The 17,781-nt window shown below is 45.4% G+C and overlaps 1 protein-coding gene across 4 annotated transcripts in view; it reads right to left on the reverse strand.

The window, feature by feature from the left end:
• LOC126475254 (histone deacetylase 5) overlaps window positions 1-17,781 on the reverse strand; it is a 454,388-nt gene that overhangs the window by 125,767 nt on the left and 310,840 nt on the right. The window lies entirely within an intron of this gene.

Genomic DNA, 17,781 nt, shown 5'->3' on the forward strand with positions numbered 1-17,781 from the left:
TGACGTTGCCTCCCCCAACTGTAGGCCAGGCCCTGGAACGCGACCAGGCCTGGAGGTGTGCGAGACCCTGTCATCGTGTGAGGTGTGGACTGTGAAACGACAGTCGCAAAACTGGAGACATATTAGTTGGATGAAGTCTTTAAACCTTTTCGTCGCATCTTAGTAAGACAGGTAGGAAGGGTTCTATACTCCAGAATTTTCTTCTCCCTCTCGAACACTGAGCATTTCAGTGTACGAAGAGGCTGCGATTCTGGACAGTTGACACTTTGAGAGGGTTAGTCACAAGGGCTGTCTTTGTGGAACGCCTGTCCACATGCCCTGCAGACAGCCTTCTTAGAACAGCGGGAGGACATGTGTACGAACCTTTGGCACCTAAAACATCTCGTCGGACGAGGAAAGTAAGACTGACATCACAGGTAAAATGTTGCCGTCGAAGGCTAGGATAAAAGCTCCAGTGTCCACTCTACTATTCTCTAGTCCCTTATAGATGAGACTAACAAAATGGACTCGACGCCGTGTCAGATTAGTACGCAGCTCATCACCAGTTTGAAGTGCTGAAGTGTTGAATTCTACTGAGGTTGTTATGAGGAGTAATGATAACTGCTATATCTCCTAACTTGACACAGGTCTGAAGTGCCCGTGATTGGTTGGCCTTTGATGTTTTGATCAGCAAAGATCCATTTCTCATCTTCTATATTGCCGCAATCTCCCTAAACCGATTTTCAAAATACTTTCGTCGCGCGGAGTGGCCGCGTGGTTTGAGGCGCCATGTCACGGACTGCGCAGCGCCTTCCGACGGAGATTCGAGTCCTCCCTCGGGCGTGTGTGTGTGTGTGTGTGTGTTGTTCTTGGCGTAAGTTGTTTAAGTAGTGTGTAAGTCTAGAGTAGTGTGTAAGTCTAGGGACCGATGACCTCAGCAGTTTGGTCCCTTAGGAATTCACACAGATTTGAAAAAATTTTTATTCAAAATATTTATAACGAAAAACATAGGCTTCGTTGAAGCGAAAGGGCCGCCGTAAGTGCGGGAACAAATAAACAAGAACTCGGCAAACGGCCCACTTCCATTTCTCCTCGCCTGGCTCTCGTCTTGAGGCACAGTCAGTGACTGACACATCGTACGACTGTTAACTTCTGCATTAAAATCACTGTTTCTGACTGATGAGACGGCCGTGTTGGCACTGCCACCATTAAATTCGATCCGTTTCACTGCGGATCATCCGCCCCGATGCCACTCACTCCGATCGGAGGCTCTCCCCGTGGGCGCCGATCCGCCAAGGCAGAGGCCACACGGCACAGTAGCCGTAGCCCGGAGTTCCGGTATCCGGAAGTGGACAGGCGCCTACTCCTCGGCTGACACGGGGAATTCAGCAGTTCAAGTATCGGCAGTGTGATCCCTGTGCTGTCACGGCGCTACCACCGAAAAAGTACATGACAAGCCCACCACTACGGACTGGTTACCGCGCTGGATTTCGGGTGCACAGGTAGATCCACTGGATTGGTAGGTCCAAAAGATAACAGCACACAGAGGACAGTTAATGGACCCCAGTAAAGCGTCCCTCCCCAAACGGCCCGCACTTCGGCAAAATTTGGAAAGTCGAGGTCAAACCAAAAAGGGAACCAGAAGCCAAAAAAGGAAGGAGAAAAAGCTGTAAAAAGTGAAATAGGCGAAAAACATTTGAAGTCCGACAGCAATCACGAGACCAAGGTAAAAAAAAAAACTTGACCCATTAAAAAAGACTTATTAGTCGCCTCTTAAGACAGGCATGGAAGGGCCGCAGGCCAGTTCTAGGCCCTGACACCACAAGGGGTACCATTGTGCAACAAACATTGTAGCATAGGATGGCCGTGATCAGCGACAATGGTACATAATCATTGGCGGCAACGCAGCCTTGTAGAATTAACTATTGGGGCCCGTGGAATACCATGACGTGACTGCACAAATCACCACCTAACCTCCGCTACGTTTCATTCTTGGGAAGTAAACTAGGCCAAAAGTTCGAAACGGTGTGATACAAGACTCATCCGACGAAATGACATTCTTTCATTGCTCCACAGTCTAGGTTCTATGGCTTCGGAACCACAGCGCTTTGTTGCCGCAGTGTTATTGGCGGTTGTCTAAGTCATCCGGTTGCATTCCTGTTAAGTTGTTGGAACAACGTCGCTATTAAATCTGCGAAGTACACGGCGAAGATTGGAGGCGCGAACAGTTGTAATGCTGTCTAGTGACTGCACAGTTGCACCAAACGACTCTAATGCGCTCGTAACTCGTTTGTCTGTCATAGTTGTAATCTTTTTCTTCTTTTATCACCAACACTAAAATTTTATTCCTTTTCTACGCGCTGCACGGTGGCTATTGGTAAGAGCTGTTTAGAAAGGCACAAGTAAAGAAACAAATGTTCTGAGCATGTGGAGATAATTAGTTAAAATCCCTAACTTGTTTCGTGTGGGTGACCAAAAACAATATTAAATTGCCTGGTAGCGGTATTTATGATGATACTGAAAACTGATTTCAAGTCATGGATTTGAGATTTCTATTGATTGAAAGAGGGTAAGCCTAGTTTACAAGTCTGCGGTCTCAGCCCCCCCCCTCCCCCCCCCGCAACAGTCAACAGTAAGAAAATAGGGGTGCTTGGTGCCCTTGCGCCACGAGTTGGCTGGGGCGGCGAACTGATGCTGCATCGATAAGCAGAACGAGGCCGTAGAAAGGGGGAAGGGGTCGTCCGCCTGAATTCCAGGCACTACTCAGTGAGAGGTATTCAGTGGGCGCTCGGGACGCCAACAAAGCGGAAGACGCCACCCAGCGCCCCTGACAGTCAGAGGTGGGTGCCGTAAAGTGTCTCTGGCAGGGCTCCTGGGGGACCTGACTAAACGAGGAAGTCATCGAAAACCGATGGCGACGCCCTGTCGCTCCGCACTTCTCCGGGGTCGAGACGGAGGGTTCGCCACTCACGGACTTTGCCGCCAGTAACCGCATGCTCGACGCACACGCCGCCTGCCGGGCAGGCTAGAGACTGCCTTCTCTCAACACAAGGCTCCGTCCTTGTAACTGACACGGACAAAGGACTATTACAAGTATGGATGTTTTAGCGACGGTTCGTCGTGCGATTCCAGTCACCGCCACACCAACAGCCCACGTCCCGACCGGGAAACGGCACTCCATTCTGATCTGCCATCATCCGATCCACCCGTCACCGTAGCGGTCACGTACCGAGCCCGACTCCTTCCGCACGACGAATCACAATCGGTGGCGACCTCTTCCTCGTGGCTGTGTCGGTGCGGCGGGAGGGGTTGACACGGACGAACAGAAGGCTGGCTATCGCGCGGTCTGCTGTTCCGCCGCTCCGGCTGAGTACCGCACGGTGACGCGTTCCCGAGCAGTCGTCTGTCGTCTTAAATCACCGCAGAATTTGCTGAGAATTACCGCGGCACGCCGTGCGTGACGTCAAAGCTGCAGCATTTTGCGCGCTACTGTGATTAATTTATGCCACACGAGGCTCTTCGGCCAGGTCTTGGCAGGTGGCGTCACGGAAGCCGTAAAACAAAGCACCTTCCTAAACCTTCTTACGCTAAGAAACCGGACCTCCCATTCTGCTTACAGCGTACCACACACTACGTTTTCCTGAGGACGATATCCCAAGCCTCGGGACCCCTTTTCTTCCCTCGTGGTACAGTTTTTAAGTTAGAGGCCGATACGGAAGTCAACAGAGGCGGTAAGTTTTCTCTAGTCCGTTGATCGTCATCAACGTTCCGATATACGCCACCGGCCGCAGATCATACTTCACCTGCTTACAGGCCGATATTTATAATAAAAATGAATCGACGCCTTCTTACCACTTTAATGCAGCGGCACACCCGTTTGCGACGTCAGCAGTCGGTGATCTCTAGAAATGATTTACGGACGTCGCTGCTCCACGACTTACGGCCACTACACCGCTGGAACACTAGTTCAGCCCTTTCCCCAGAATAATCTCGTCGTTTTCGATTGAACTAAGTTCAGCATCAAAATAAACTGTGTGTAACCATAGTGTGTAAACATAACTATTGAGGAGGTATTGAATAGAATTGGGGAGAAGAGGAGCTTCTGGCACAACTTGACTAGAAGAAGAGATCGGTTGGTAGGACATGTTCTGAGACATCGAGGGATCACCAATTTAGTATTGGAGGGCAGCGTGGAGGGTAAAAATCATAGAGGGAGACCAAGAGATGAATACACTAAGCAGGTTCAGAAGGATGTAGGCTGCAGTAGGTACTAGGAGATGAAGAAGCTTGCACAGGATAGAGTAGCATGGAGAGCTGCATCAAACCAGTCTCAGGACTGAAGACAACAACAACAACAACAACAACAACAACAACAACCATAGCGATCACGTGGGTTTCCGTAACAAGCCTTAATAAGCTAGAATATTAAAGTTAACAATGTAATACAACGATACCTTCGAGAACTGATCATAAATCTCTGATGCGCCAAAAATTTGAAGTTCGCACAATTACAAACGCATTAAATAGGTGTATACTCGAAAATCTCAGTTGATGATTATGAATGACCTTGTTGAAATGAGACGCTCACGTCACCTATCTCTGACTTCACATTTTTAATGATTTGTCGCCACTATAGTTTTAAATACTAGGTAGTAAAGGTAATTTCCGGAATATCCCAAGGAAGTTTCATAGAACCATTACTGTTTACAATGTATGAAAACGATCTAGTAGAAAGCGTCGGAAGCTCTGTAAGTCTGTCCGCAGATGGTGCGATTGTCTGTAAGAAAGTAGCAACGCCAGAAGACAGTGTCGATTTGCAGAATGACCTGCAGAGGATTGATAAATGGTGCATGGACTGGTAGTGTAACCTGAAAGTAAATGTACGTGCCTTATTGCGCAAAGAAATCCATTACTGTATAACTACACTACCGAAGACAAAATGCAGGAAACAGTGAATACCAAAAATTATCTAAGACTAACTGTCCGCAGCAACCTTAAGCGGAATGACCACATAAAAGAAAAAGTAGGAAAAGCAGATACCAGATTCAGATTCATAGCACGAAACATACAGGGTCACAAGAAATGGTAAACAATGTTTTTAAAACTATCATTAACTGGTTTTCTGCGACTGGTCTAACCCTCAGTGACCTTAAGTGGTATCACCACACAAGACAAAAAGTAGGGAAAGCAGATACCAGACTCAGATTCAGACCACGAATCATAAAGGAATACAAGAAATGGTAAACAATGTTCTTAAAATTATCACTGACATGTTTTCTGCGAATGGTCTCATTCACAGTTTTAAAAAGGCATAACATATTCAGTTCTGTACATACAGAGGTACTAAACCAATAATATGTGTAATATATGGCGAGGAAATAATAAATAGGGTGGAAACTTCAAAATTCTTTGTGACCATATTGATGAGAATTTAAATAGGAAAAAAAACACATTTTGGAATTCGTAAAACAACTTATATCAGCCACATTTGCCTTAGAATTATTGCAAATCTTGCGGACACAAATAAGTATGTTGACATACTTTGCATTGCTTCATTAAATAGCGCCATATAAAATAATGTTCTGGGGAAACTCATCTTAAAGATAGAAAGTCTTCATTGCTCAGAAACGTGATGAAAGAATATGTGGTGCTCGTCCACGATCATCTTGTAGACATCTGTTTTCTGAGTTGGGCATTCTGACTACCGCTTCATAGTATATTTATCCCCTCATGAAGTTTGTTGTAAATAATACACTGCAGTTCAAAAGGAGCAATGATGTATATAATTACAATACTAGAACGAAAAACGACATTCATTATGCCACATTAATGTTGTCTTTAGCACAAAAGAAGTCCATCAAAGTTTTGATAAATTACCCAGTAATATAAAATGTCTGACAGATGGGAAAATAAAATTTGAAAACAAACTTAAAAGAGTTTCTCCTACACAACTCATCCTATTTTGTACAAGAATTTATATTACTGTAAAGTGTAAAAGGTTGTGCGTAGAAATTACTAACTCACATCTGTAGAAACAATTTTTTTAAACGCTTTATAAATGTTCACCTTGTAGCCAAATTTAAAAATTGTCATGTGTACGCAAAATGACTCGTTCCACATCATTACGATTTATCGTGCAAATGATCAATTGAACATGAAACCAACTGACCAACCAACCCAACCAACTTAGGGAAATAGAACTCATCCACGAAGGAAGTGGCTCACAAGACGCCTATTCGACCGATTCTTGAATACTATTGGTCAATCTGGGATCCTTACCGGTAGGAATCATAGAAGAGATAGAAAAGATCCAAAGAAGATATGCGCGCTTTGTCATAAGATCGTTTAGTCGGCGCGAGAGTGTTACAGAGATATCGAAAAAACACCGGTGCCAGACGCTATAAAACAGTCGTGCATCACGGAGAGGGTTTTACTACTGAAATTTCGAGGAGTACTTTCCGGGAAGAGTTGGGCAACATATTACTTCCTCCCATACACATCTCGCGAAATGACCACGACGAGAAAATTCTAGAAATTAGCTAATACATAGGCTTACCGAAAATGATTCCTCCTATACACCAGTGGCGTGTGGAACAGGGAAGGGGGAACAATTAGCTGTACCAGAAGTTGCGCCGGCCGCACGCCGTTAAATGGCTGCGGATAAATGAAGAAAGTATCACTAATTTTTATAATAGTTGCAGATAAATTGAAACTGTTCATTTCCAATCATAAATGATCACGCGGCGTTAGTTTCCCTTGAGATTGGGGTGTTGCGGTCATGTACATGAAGAATGCCTTAAGGTTGGCAAAAATTACATTATCAACATCTGAGTTTGAACGGAGTCGTGCTACGAGAAACTGGACGTTCCTTCTACGATACTGCAGAAAAATTTGGCATGAATGTAGCCACTGTACATGACTACAGGTAGCAGTGGTCACGAGAATGTACGATCGTACGAAGACTGGGCTCCACACGGCCTTGTGGTATTACTAAGGGAAGACCACCGTGTCGGCGTACAGCTCTGGCGCATTGTACCCCATCTGCAGTAACTGTTTGACCAGCAGTTGGCACCACTGTGAAACGATGGACTGTTACAAACTGGGTTCTTCAACGACAGCTCCGAGCAAGACGTCCTGTAGCATGCATTCCACCGACCCCAAACCACCGCCATTTGCACTTCAGTGGTGTGAAGCGAGATCTCATTGGAGGACAGGTTGGAAGTTTGTTGTGTTTTCTGATGATATCTGGTTCTGCCTCGGTGCCAGTGATGGCCGTGTATTGGTTAGGGGGAAGCTAGTTGAGGCCTGCAGCCCACCTGTCTGCGTGCTATAAACACACTGGACGTACAAGTGGAGTTATGGCCTGGGGTGGGATTTCATACGACAGCAGGGGCACTCTCGTGGTTATCACACACACCCTGACTGCAAATCTGTGTGTCAGTCTGATGATTCGACCAGTTACGCTAAAATTCATGTACAGCATTCCAGGGGGTGTTCAAATGGCTCTGAGCACTATGGGACTTAACATCTGAGGTCATCAGTCCCCTAAAGAACAGAGAACCACTTAAACGTAAGTAACCTAAGGACATCACACACGTCCATGCCCGAGGCAGGATTCGAACCTGCGACCGTAGCGGTCGCGCGGTTCTAGACTGAAGCGCCTAGAACCTCTCGGCCACACCGGCCGGCTAAAGGGCCATTAATTTTCACCATATGCATTGGGTGGAAAGCGTATAAGTGCAGATATTTTTATATGTGGCACTTCAACATGTACACACACCAGTGTGTTGGTTGTTTCTCTGCGTCAAACAGTCTTCCCACAAACATGTCACATAATTTACTACCTGCTGTTTTTTGAACAGCTGTAACTGCGCCACTAAGTGGACTACGCCTGTCAGTATAGACCAATCGTTTTAAGTGCATGTGTCCACACTTCAACATCTGACCTGGTGTCCCACGCATCAATGGCTTGTTCTTGCCACCTGTACCTGGAGATACCGACTAACCTAAATACATGCTACTCCTAATAACTACAATTATTAGTCTGCAAATGAAGTAAACACTGACGTAATGATGTTGAGTACACCGTCTTCAGTCACCAATAGAAGTATATGTGCTTATACCCTTTACACCCTGAACCTAGGAGAGAACGTTTGAAGTTCCATTACGCTTTTCTAGGGTGATGTTTTATAAAGAGAAGTCGCGACAGTGGAGAAGTGTAGCGAAGTGCATAAAGACCTGCAGAGCATTGACGCTCAGTACAGGGAGTGGCAATTAATCCTAGACGTAAAGAATGTACCACACTGCGAATACACAGACAGAAGGCCTCTTTACTGTAGGATTACAAAATTGCAGAACTATCACTGGAAGCAGTTACGTAAATAAAATACCTAGGACTATGGTTACGGAGCGATTTGAAACGAAACGACCACATAGAATTAAAAGCAAATAAGGTAGATGCCAGAGTGAGATTCATTGGAATAAACCTCAAGTAATGTTGAGCATCAACAATGGACACAGCTTACAAAGCACCAGTTCGCCCAATACTTGAGTATTGCTCGTCAGTGTGGAATCCGTACCAGATACGACTGATCGAGGAAATAGAGAAGGTATAAAGAAGAGCGGCGTGTTTCGTTACATATCCATGTGGTAAGCATGAAAGCACCGGACAGATGATTAACCAATTCCAGCGGCAGACGCTGCATGAGAAGCGTTCTGCATCACGGTGTGGTTTAGTGTTGAAGTTCCGAGAGCGTAAGTGCCTAAAGGTGTCAGCATATGTATTGTTTCCTCCTCCATATATATCGCGAAGGGACTACGAAACTGAAATTTGGATGCAATAATTACATGTCTGTTGTTTGAAACTGATAAACAATATTTTATTGAAAATATTCTCCATTGCTATTTATAAATTTCTCCCACCTCTCCGGCAGGCTATGAATGTCACACCAAAAAGGTTCTTCTTTTGAAGTGCTGCGATCATTTTCGTAAATTTTCATACGAACTGAAGCGTTGTTCAGCGAGAGCGTGTCCCAATGATGCAAACACATGGTAATCGGACGGAGCCTTGTCTGGAGAATAAGCCGCATGCCCTGATATTTCCCAAGTGAACGCCTCGATCGTTTCCATGACCCGTTTTGCCGTGTATGATGAGGCGTTATCATGGAGCAATACGACTGTGTTGTCTTTTTCCATGTTCCGGTCGGTTTTCACGTAAGTCTCGATTTAAATGGATCATTTGCTTCTGATAGCGATCAGTGTTAATGATTTCACCAAGCTTCAGCAGCTCATAATAGATGACACCCTTCTGATCCCACCATGTCTTCTTTCCAAAGCGATTTGGTCTTGCAGTGAATGTCGATGGTTTGCCTGGATTCACCCACGAGTTACGGCGCATAGGATTCTCAATACATATCCATTTCTCATCACCTGCCACTATTCGATGGAGAAACAACTTTCTTTTGTATCTGGCGAGCAGCATTTCACAAGTGGTCTTTCGACTTGCTTGCTGTCTTTCATTCAGTTAATTTGGAACCCATTTTCCCACTTTCCGCGCGTTTCCCAGTTACCATTCGAAGAGAAACGGCTTTCTGCGTCACGTTCTACTGTTCCACGAGTTCCTGTTGAGTTTGAGTATCGTCTTCATCCAATAAGACCTGCAATTCGTTGTCCTCGAACTTTTTCGGTGGTTTCCCGCGCTCGTCGTTTCTCACGTCAGAATCATCACTTTTGAATTATTTGAACCACTCGGAACACTGTGTTTTCCCACGATCACGTTCGCCAAAAGCTTCGACAAGCATTCGATGCGATTCTGCAGCAGTTTTCTTCAAATGATAACAGAAAACCAATGTTGTCCACAAATTGTAGTTCGTAGGCACAACACTTGACATGTTTACGGTTTTGCAACAGATACCGATGTATGGAACTTGGGTTACTTACTGTGTTGACATTTGTAGTCAGCCGTTACAGGAAGCAGATGGCGCTGCAAACGCGGTCTCGCGGGCCCTACACTGACGGCTAGCACCATCCATAGGGTAATTCCGGTTTCATACTTCTACACGTGGTTGAATTAGAGAGATTCGAACCGACACGGAGGCCTGCGGGCAACCGTTCTCCCCGCGAACCATTCGCGACTAAAACAGGAAAATGGGGATGTGGCTCTGGTACACGAAGTGCCGTTCGCCACAACCTTGCGGAGTATACATCTACATCTACATCTACATTGATACTCCGCAAGTCACCCAACGGTGTGTGGCGGAGGGCACTTTACGTGCCACTGTCATTACCTCCCTTTCCTGTTCCAGTCGCGTATGGTTCGCGGGAAGAACGACTGTCTGAAAGCCTCCGTGCGCGCTCTAATCTCTCTAATTTTACATTCGTGATCTCCTCGGGAAGTATAAGTAGGGGGAAGCAATATATTCGATACCTCATCCAGAAACGCACCCTCTCGAAACCTGGCGAGCAAGCTACACCGCGATGCAGAGCGCCTCTCTTGCAGAGTCTGCCACTTGAGTTTATTAAACATCTCCGTAACGCTATCACGGTTACCAAATAACCCAGTGACGAAACGCGCCGCTCTTCTTTGGATCTTCTCTATCTCCTCCGTCAACCCGACCTGGTACGGATCCCACACTGATGAGCAATACTCAAGTATAGGTCGAACGAGTGTTTTGTAAGCCACCTCCTTTGTTGATGGACTACATTTTCTAAGCACTCTCCCAATGAATCTCAACCTGGTACCCGCCTTACCAACAATTAGTTTTATATGATCATTCCACTTCAAATCGTTCCGTACGCATACTCCCAGATATTTTACAGAAGTAACTGCTACCAGTGTTTGTTCCGCTATCATATAATCACACAATAAAGGATCCTTCTTTCTATGTATTCGCAATACATTACATTTGTCTATGTTAAGGGTCAGTTGCCACTCCCTGCACCAAGTGGCTATCCGCTGCAGATCTTCCTGTATTTCGCTACAATTTTCTAATGCAGCAACTTCTCTGTATACTACAGCATCATCCGCGAAAAGCCGCATGGAACTTCCGACACTATCTACTAAGTCATTTATATATATTGTGAAAAGCAATGGTCCCATAACACTCCCCTGTGGCACGCCAGAGGTTACTTTAACGTCTGTAGACGTCTCTCCATTGATAACAACATGCTGTGTTCTGTTTGCTAAAAACTCTTCAATCCAGCCACACAGCTGGTCTGATATTCCGTAGGCTCTTACTTTGTTTATCAGGCGACAGTGCGGAACTGTATCGAACGCCTTCCGGAAGTCAAGAAAAATAGCATCTACCTGGGAGCCTGTATCTAATATTTTCTGGGTCTCATGAACAAATAAGGCGAGTTGGGTCTCACACGATCGCTGTTTCCGGAATCCATGTTGATTCCTACATAGTAGATTCTGGGTTTCCAGAAATGACATGATACGCGAGCAAAAAACATGTTCTAAAATTCTACAAGAGATCGACGTAAGAGATATAGGTCTATAGTTTTGCGCATCTGCTCGACGACCCTTCTTGAAGACTGGGACTATCTGTGCTCTTTTCCAATCATTTGGAACCCTCCGTTCCTCTAGAGACTTGCGGTACACGGCTGTTAGAAGGGGGGCAAGTTCTTTCGCGTACTCTGTGTAGAATCGAATTGGTATCCCGTCAGGTCCAGTGGACTTTCCTCTATTGAGTGATTCCAGTTGCTTTTCTATTCCTTGGACACTTATTTCGATGTCAGCCATTTTTTCGTTTGTGCGAGGATTTAGAGAAGGAACTGCAGTGCGGTCTTCCTCTGTGAAACAGCTTTGGAAAAAGGTGTTTAGTATTTCAGCTTTACGCGTGTCATCCTCTGTTTCAATGCCATCATCATCCCGTAGTGTCTGGATATGCTGTTTCGAGCCACTTACTGATTTAACGTAAGACCAGAACTTCCTAGGATTTTCTGCCAAGTCGGTACATAGAATTTTACTTTCGAATTCAATGAACGCTTCACGCATAGCCCTCCTTACGCTAACTTTGACATCGTTTAGCTTCTGTTTGTCTGAGAGGTTTTGGCTGCGCTTAAACTTGGAGTGGAGCTCTCTTTGCTTTCGCAGTAGTTTCCTAACTTTGTTGTTGTACCACGGTGGGTTTTTCCCGTCCCTCACAGTTTTACTCGGCACGTACCTGTCTAAAACGCATTTTACGATTGCCTTGAACTTTTTCCATAAACACTCAACATTGTCAGTGTCGGAACAGAAATTTTCGTTTTGATCTGTTAGGTAGTCTGAAATCTGCCTTCTATTACTCTTGCTAAACAGATAAACCTTCCTCCCTTTTTTTATATTCCTATTAACTTCCATATTCAGGGATGCTGCAACGGCCTTATGATCACTGATTCCCTGTTCTGTACATACAGATTCGAAAAGTTCGGGTCTGTTTGTTATCAGTAGGTCCAATATGTTATCTCCACGAGTCGGTTCTCTGTTTAATTGCTCGAGGTAATTTTCGGATAGTGCACTCAGTATAATGTCACTCGGTGCTCTGTCCCTACCACCCGTCCTAAACATCTGAGTGTCCCAGTCTATATCTGGTAAATTGAAATCTCCACCTAAGACTATAACATGCTGAGAAAATTTATGTGAAATGTATTCCAAATTTTCTCTCAGTTGTTCTGCCACTAATGCTGCTGAGTCGGGAGGTCGGTAAAAGGAGCCAATTATTAACCTAGTTCGGTTGTTTAGTGTAACCTCCACCCATAATAATTCACAGGAACTATCCACTTCTACTTCACTACAGGATAAACTACTACTAACAGCGATGAACACTCCACCACCGGTTGCATGCAATCTATCCTTTCTAAACACCGTCTGTACCTTTGTAAAAATTTCGGCAGAATTTATCTCTGGCTTAAGCCAGCTTTCTGTACCTATAACGATTTCAGCTTCGGTGCTTTCTATCAGCGCTTGAAGTTCCGGTACTTTACCAACGCAGCTTCGACAGTTGACAATTACAAAACCGATTGCTGCTTGGTCCCCGCATGTCCTGACTTTGCCCCGCACCCCTTGAGGCTGTTGCCCTTTCTGTACTTGCCCAAGGCCATCTAACCTAAAAACCGCCCAGCCCACGCCACACAACCCCCGCTACCCGTGTAGCCGCTTGTTGTGTGTAGTGGACTCCTGACCTATCCAGCGGAACCCGAAACCCCACCACCCTATGGCGCAAGTCGAGGAATCTGCAGCCCACACGGTCGCAGAACCGTCTCAGCCTCTGATTCAGACCCTCCACTCGGCTCTGTACCAAAGGTCCGCAGTCAGTCCTGTCGACGATGCTGCAGATGGTGAGCTCTGCTTTCATCCCGCTAGCGAGACTGGCAGTCTTCACCAAATCAGATAGCCGCCGGAAGCCAGAGAGGATTTCCTCCGATCCATAGCGACACACATCATTGGTGCCGACATGAGCGACCACCTGCAGATGGGTGCACCCTGTACCCTTCATGGCATCCGGAAGGACCCTTTCCATATCTGGAATGACTCCCCCCGGTATGCACACGGAGTGCACATTGGTTTTCTTCCCCTCTCTTGCTGCCATTTCCCTAAGGGGCCCCATTACGCGCCTGACGTTGGAGCTCCCAACTACCAGTAAGCCCACCCTCTGCGACTGCCCGGATCTTGCAGACTGAGGGGCAACCTCTGGAACAGGACAAGCAGCCATGTCAGGCCGAAGATCAGTATCAGCCTGAGACAGAGCCTGAAACCGGTTCGTCAGACAAACTGGAGAGGCTTTCCGTTCAGCCCTCCGGAATGTCTTTCGCCCCCTGCCACACCTTGAAACGACCTCCCACTCTACCACAGGTGAGGGATCAGCCTCAATGCGGGCAGTATCCCGGGCAACCACAGTCGTAGTCCGATCAGGGGATGCGTGGGACGAGCTGGCCGTCCCCGACAAACCCCCATCCCGACCCCCACAGTGATGCCCATTGGCAACAGCCTCAAGCTGTGTGACCGAAGCCAACACTGCCTGAAGCTGGGAGCGAAGGGATGCCAACTCAGCCTGCATCCGAACACAGCAGTTGCAGTCCCTATCCATGCTAAAAACTGTTTTGCTAAGAACGTCTGAACTAATCTACAGAGAGCGCAAACAAATCGACAAAATTTAAACGGTTATTAAAATACAAGATTGCCTAGTAAATGCAGTAATGCTGCTACTTGCGCACTGCTGACACTGCTCGGCGGCGGAAGGAGACTAAGCGAAATTACACTATTCAGGTACTAAAACACGATGCTACACTCTCAAATACTATAATACGCCCGAAATTTATGAATTAAACAATGCAAGAACCAAAAACACGCAAAGAAATTAAGAATTAAACTATGTAACAAATGAGTGAGCTAGGAGTATACGACTTGCTGCTCAGCTGCTTATCCAACGGCGGCAGGGAGCACACTGACTGCGACCAACCGACACTGGCCGTTCAAAACAAAACAGTAGACAAACGACTACGCGAATTTACACTATTCAGGTACTAAAACACGATGCTACACTCTCAAATACTATAATACGCCCGAAATTTATGAATTAAACAATGCAAGAACCAAAAACACGCAAATAAATTAAGAATTAAACTATGTAACAAATGAGTGAGCTAGGAGTATACGACTTGCTGCTCAGCTGCTTATCCAACGGCGGCAGGGAGCACACATACATGTAGATGCAGAAAAAAATCACAGGCTACTTCCGTGGTTGTGCTCAGCCGGATCTACAAACGGGAGCGCAGAGTAGCCAAGTCCATAATAGCAGATGGACGGCACCAAAGCTCTGCAGTAGCAGTGAGAGGTTCCCTACAAAACTCCCCAGTCTATGATCATATTCTAGATTGAGAATAGCAGCGACACTCGCAGGATGGAAATATAGTTTATTACTGATTTCTTTTGTCTTGTAATGGTTATACATCTAGAATTATAAATACTTTTAAAAGACAGAGACTTTAACACTGGATTTACATTTTTTATGAAAAAAAAATCCTTTCATCGCAACAATCTTACAGGTTCACGATTTATAGTGATCATAACCGCCCTCTGACAATACTTTTATTAGTGCAACCACTGGGAAGTGAAGAGTCACTCGTTTGCTTAAGCAACCGTAGCCTTCTCTGCCAGGGGACTGAAATAGTGCTCACAGCCATTTGAGTCTTCCCTGCCTCGAACAATATGAACACTGGAAGAAAGATTCCCGAAGAGATTCAGCACTGAAATCTTTCCCCGTGTGAGACACTGTTGCGCGTATCTTCCTCCTGGACAATGCATTAACCTAATTAATCTCCGTAGGAACTGAAGAAAGTCGTTAAAATTGGACTGATAAAAAGCTGTTTGTCTAACGGAGTGCCAAAACACGAAATCTATCGTTACATGAACCCTAGATGACTGAGTATTCATTGTATTACGGACATATGTAAGATTTCACGTAGTATCTGCAATTAATTTATAATGTTGTTGTTCGTTATTTCTCATCAACAAATTTTTATTGGAAGTTACAACAGCTTTCACGCAAACAACGGTGAAACAATATACAGTACGTAATAACTCATGTGAACTCATCTTGTCAAACCAAAGTTCTATTTGGCGGTCCCCAGGGAACGTCCAATGCTGTCCTTTACCCATACAAATAATTCAGAAGGACATATTAGCAGCACTCTTAGATTGTTAGCAGGTGAAGCCGTCGTTTACGGTATAGTATAATCAACGGAAAATCGAAACGAATTACAAATGATTTAGGCGAAACATATGAATCATGCGAAAACTGGCTGTCGATCCTGGGCAGCTAAAGTGAGAAATTCTTCTCGTGAGGGACGCCAACCACCTCGTTATATGATAATAAATAGAAAGGTAAAGGTTGTCTACGCAACTGAATATCTTAAAGTTACGAAGTTCAGTTGGATCCATCATCATACGAAAAATGTTGTAAGGAATGTGAAACAAAGACTTTGTGTTATATGCAGAACACCTGGAGTGCACAAGAAGCTGATTAAACTACGCCTGTCCATCCTCTAATGGGTACTGCTTCGCAGCATGGTATCATTAACAAACGGAATTCGTCGAAGATATCTAAAAAGTTCAAAGAAGGACGGACCGTTTAGTATTATAACGAAATAAGCAAGAGGGCATCAAGAATGTGATAAGCGATTTGGGATGGCAATCAAGTCCACTGCGGCGAAATATTTTCACTAAGTTTCAATCAACAATTTTCACTTCCAAATGGCAAAATATTTTGTCGATTCCCGCTTACGTAGAGAGGAATGATAATCGCAACAAAATACGGAAAACGAGAGCTAGAACGCCAAAACTGAGGTGTCCACATTTCCCGCGCGTCATTCGAGAGTAGTACGGTAGAGATACAGATTGCAAGCGGTGTCATCACGTGCGGACAGCAGAGCAATCGTGTAGGCGTGTGAAAGCAGCTGGAGACGCGGCTGTAACCAGAGTGGGGGGGGGGGGGGGGGGGCAAACGAGCCACTCCACACACGCAACCTCAAGGTGTTTGCGGCAGAAAGCCCTCGAGTGCTTATCGCAACTATTACGACATCTCTGTCAGATAGCGTGTAGCTGGGAGTAAACATGCGTCAACGCGTTTTACGTACTGCACGTGTAGAAGCAACGCGTAGCCAATCGTGCTGTAGACAATGGCGAATTCGTTTTTTAACACACAGTTAAGAACCTTACAATCCTTTACGAGACGGCTGATTTTATGTTAGTGATACGTTAGAGCGCACTAAGCACCTATATCTAGGATTCGTATAGTAGACCGTGTAAGGTGCCTCTTACGTGAGGAAGACATTTTTACCAGTTTTAATAAATTACTGTCTCATTGATGTATTCACGATACTTAGGAAGTGCTGCAGTCCGTAGACGGCCATGAATCGAAGAGCATTTCCCACGCTGGCTGGCTAGGTGACGAAACGACCGTATGTCGCGCGTAGTGGGGTGGGGCTCGGCGCTGGACCGTAGCAACAAGCGTTCCTGGGAAATATACATGACGGGAAGTACCGCCATCTTGGCGCCAAAGTCACCGATTTTGTTTATTTATATTTAATAATTAAAGTCATTTATTACAACATGAATACTAGGAGGAGCCTCTGGATGTTTAAAGCTATTTATCATAATTTTGCCTCGTTAAAATTCACACCGGTTCATTAACAAATGCATATCTTATTAAGTACGAGCTTGATCGGAAATCCACGATTAGTGACGAAACTAGTAAGAGATACGGACTGCGCGCCAAAGTCGGCAGTCGGCGTTAAGAGCTCTTCCTGTCTAGTTCGATGGTAGCCATGCTCTCGGTTACAAGTAGTTTGTGACATGAGTGTTTCATTATTGATATAATAGGAATAAAAGTGATATTACGGCATTCTGAATGATAATTTCGAGTAAATAGATGCCCCAAAGTTGATCGACAGCAATTTCAGATAATTAGCTTCCACCGACAGAGACATCCAATGCGCCAAGGAAGAATCTGTACGGGACGACATTTACGAGAGCTGCACCGCGCACAGGTAAGAGGAAATCCGACGACACGACCCACCACGGCGGATCAAGGAAGGTCCGACTTACACTCGCAAATTCCGGGTGGAAATGCTGGCCAGTCATACTGTACGTCACATATACCACCCTCTACGGACTTGCGGCTAAGCTGAGTAATAACAGTATCAGTTTAGAAGCAAGGGGATCTTGCAACCGTCGCCGGTGTTGGCTGGGATATTTTCTGTCCCTGATTGCGCCTCTGACGTCTGACAAGTTTATAGTGTATAGGGTGAGATGCAACACCA

The sequence above is a fragment of the Schistocerca serialis genome, chromosome 4 (genome assembly GCF_023864345.2).
Source record: "Schistocerca serialis cubense isolate TAMUIC-IGC-003099 chromosome 4, iqSchSeri2.2, whole genome shotgun sequence".
Classification (NCBI taxonomy): Eukaryota; Metazoa; Arthropoda; class Insecta; order Orthoptera; family Acrididae; genus Schistocerca; species Schistocerca serialis.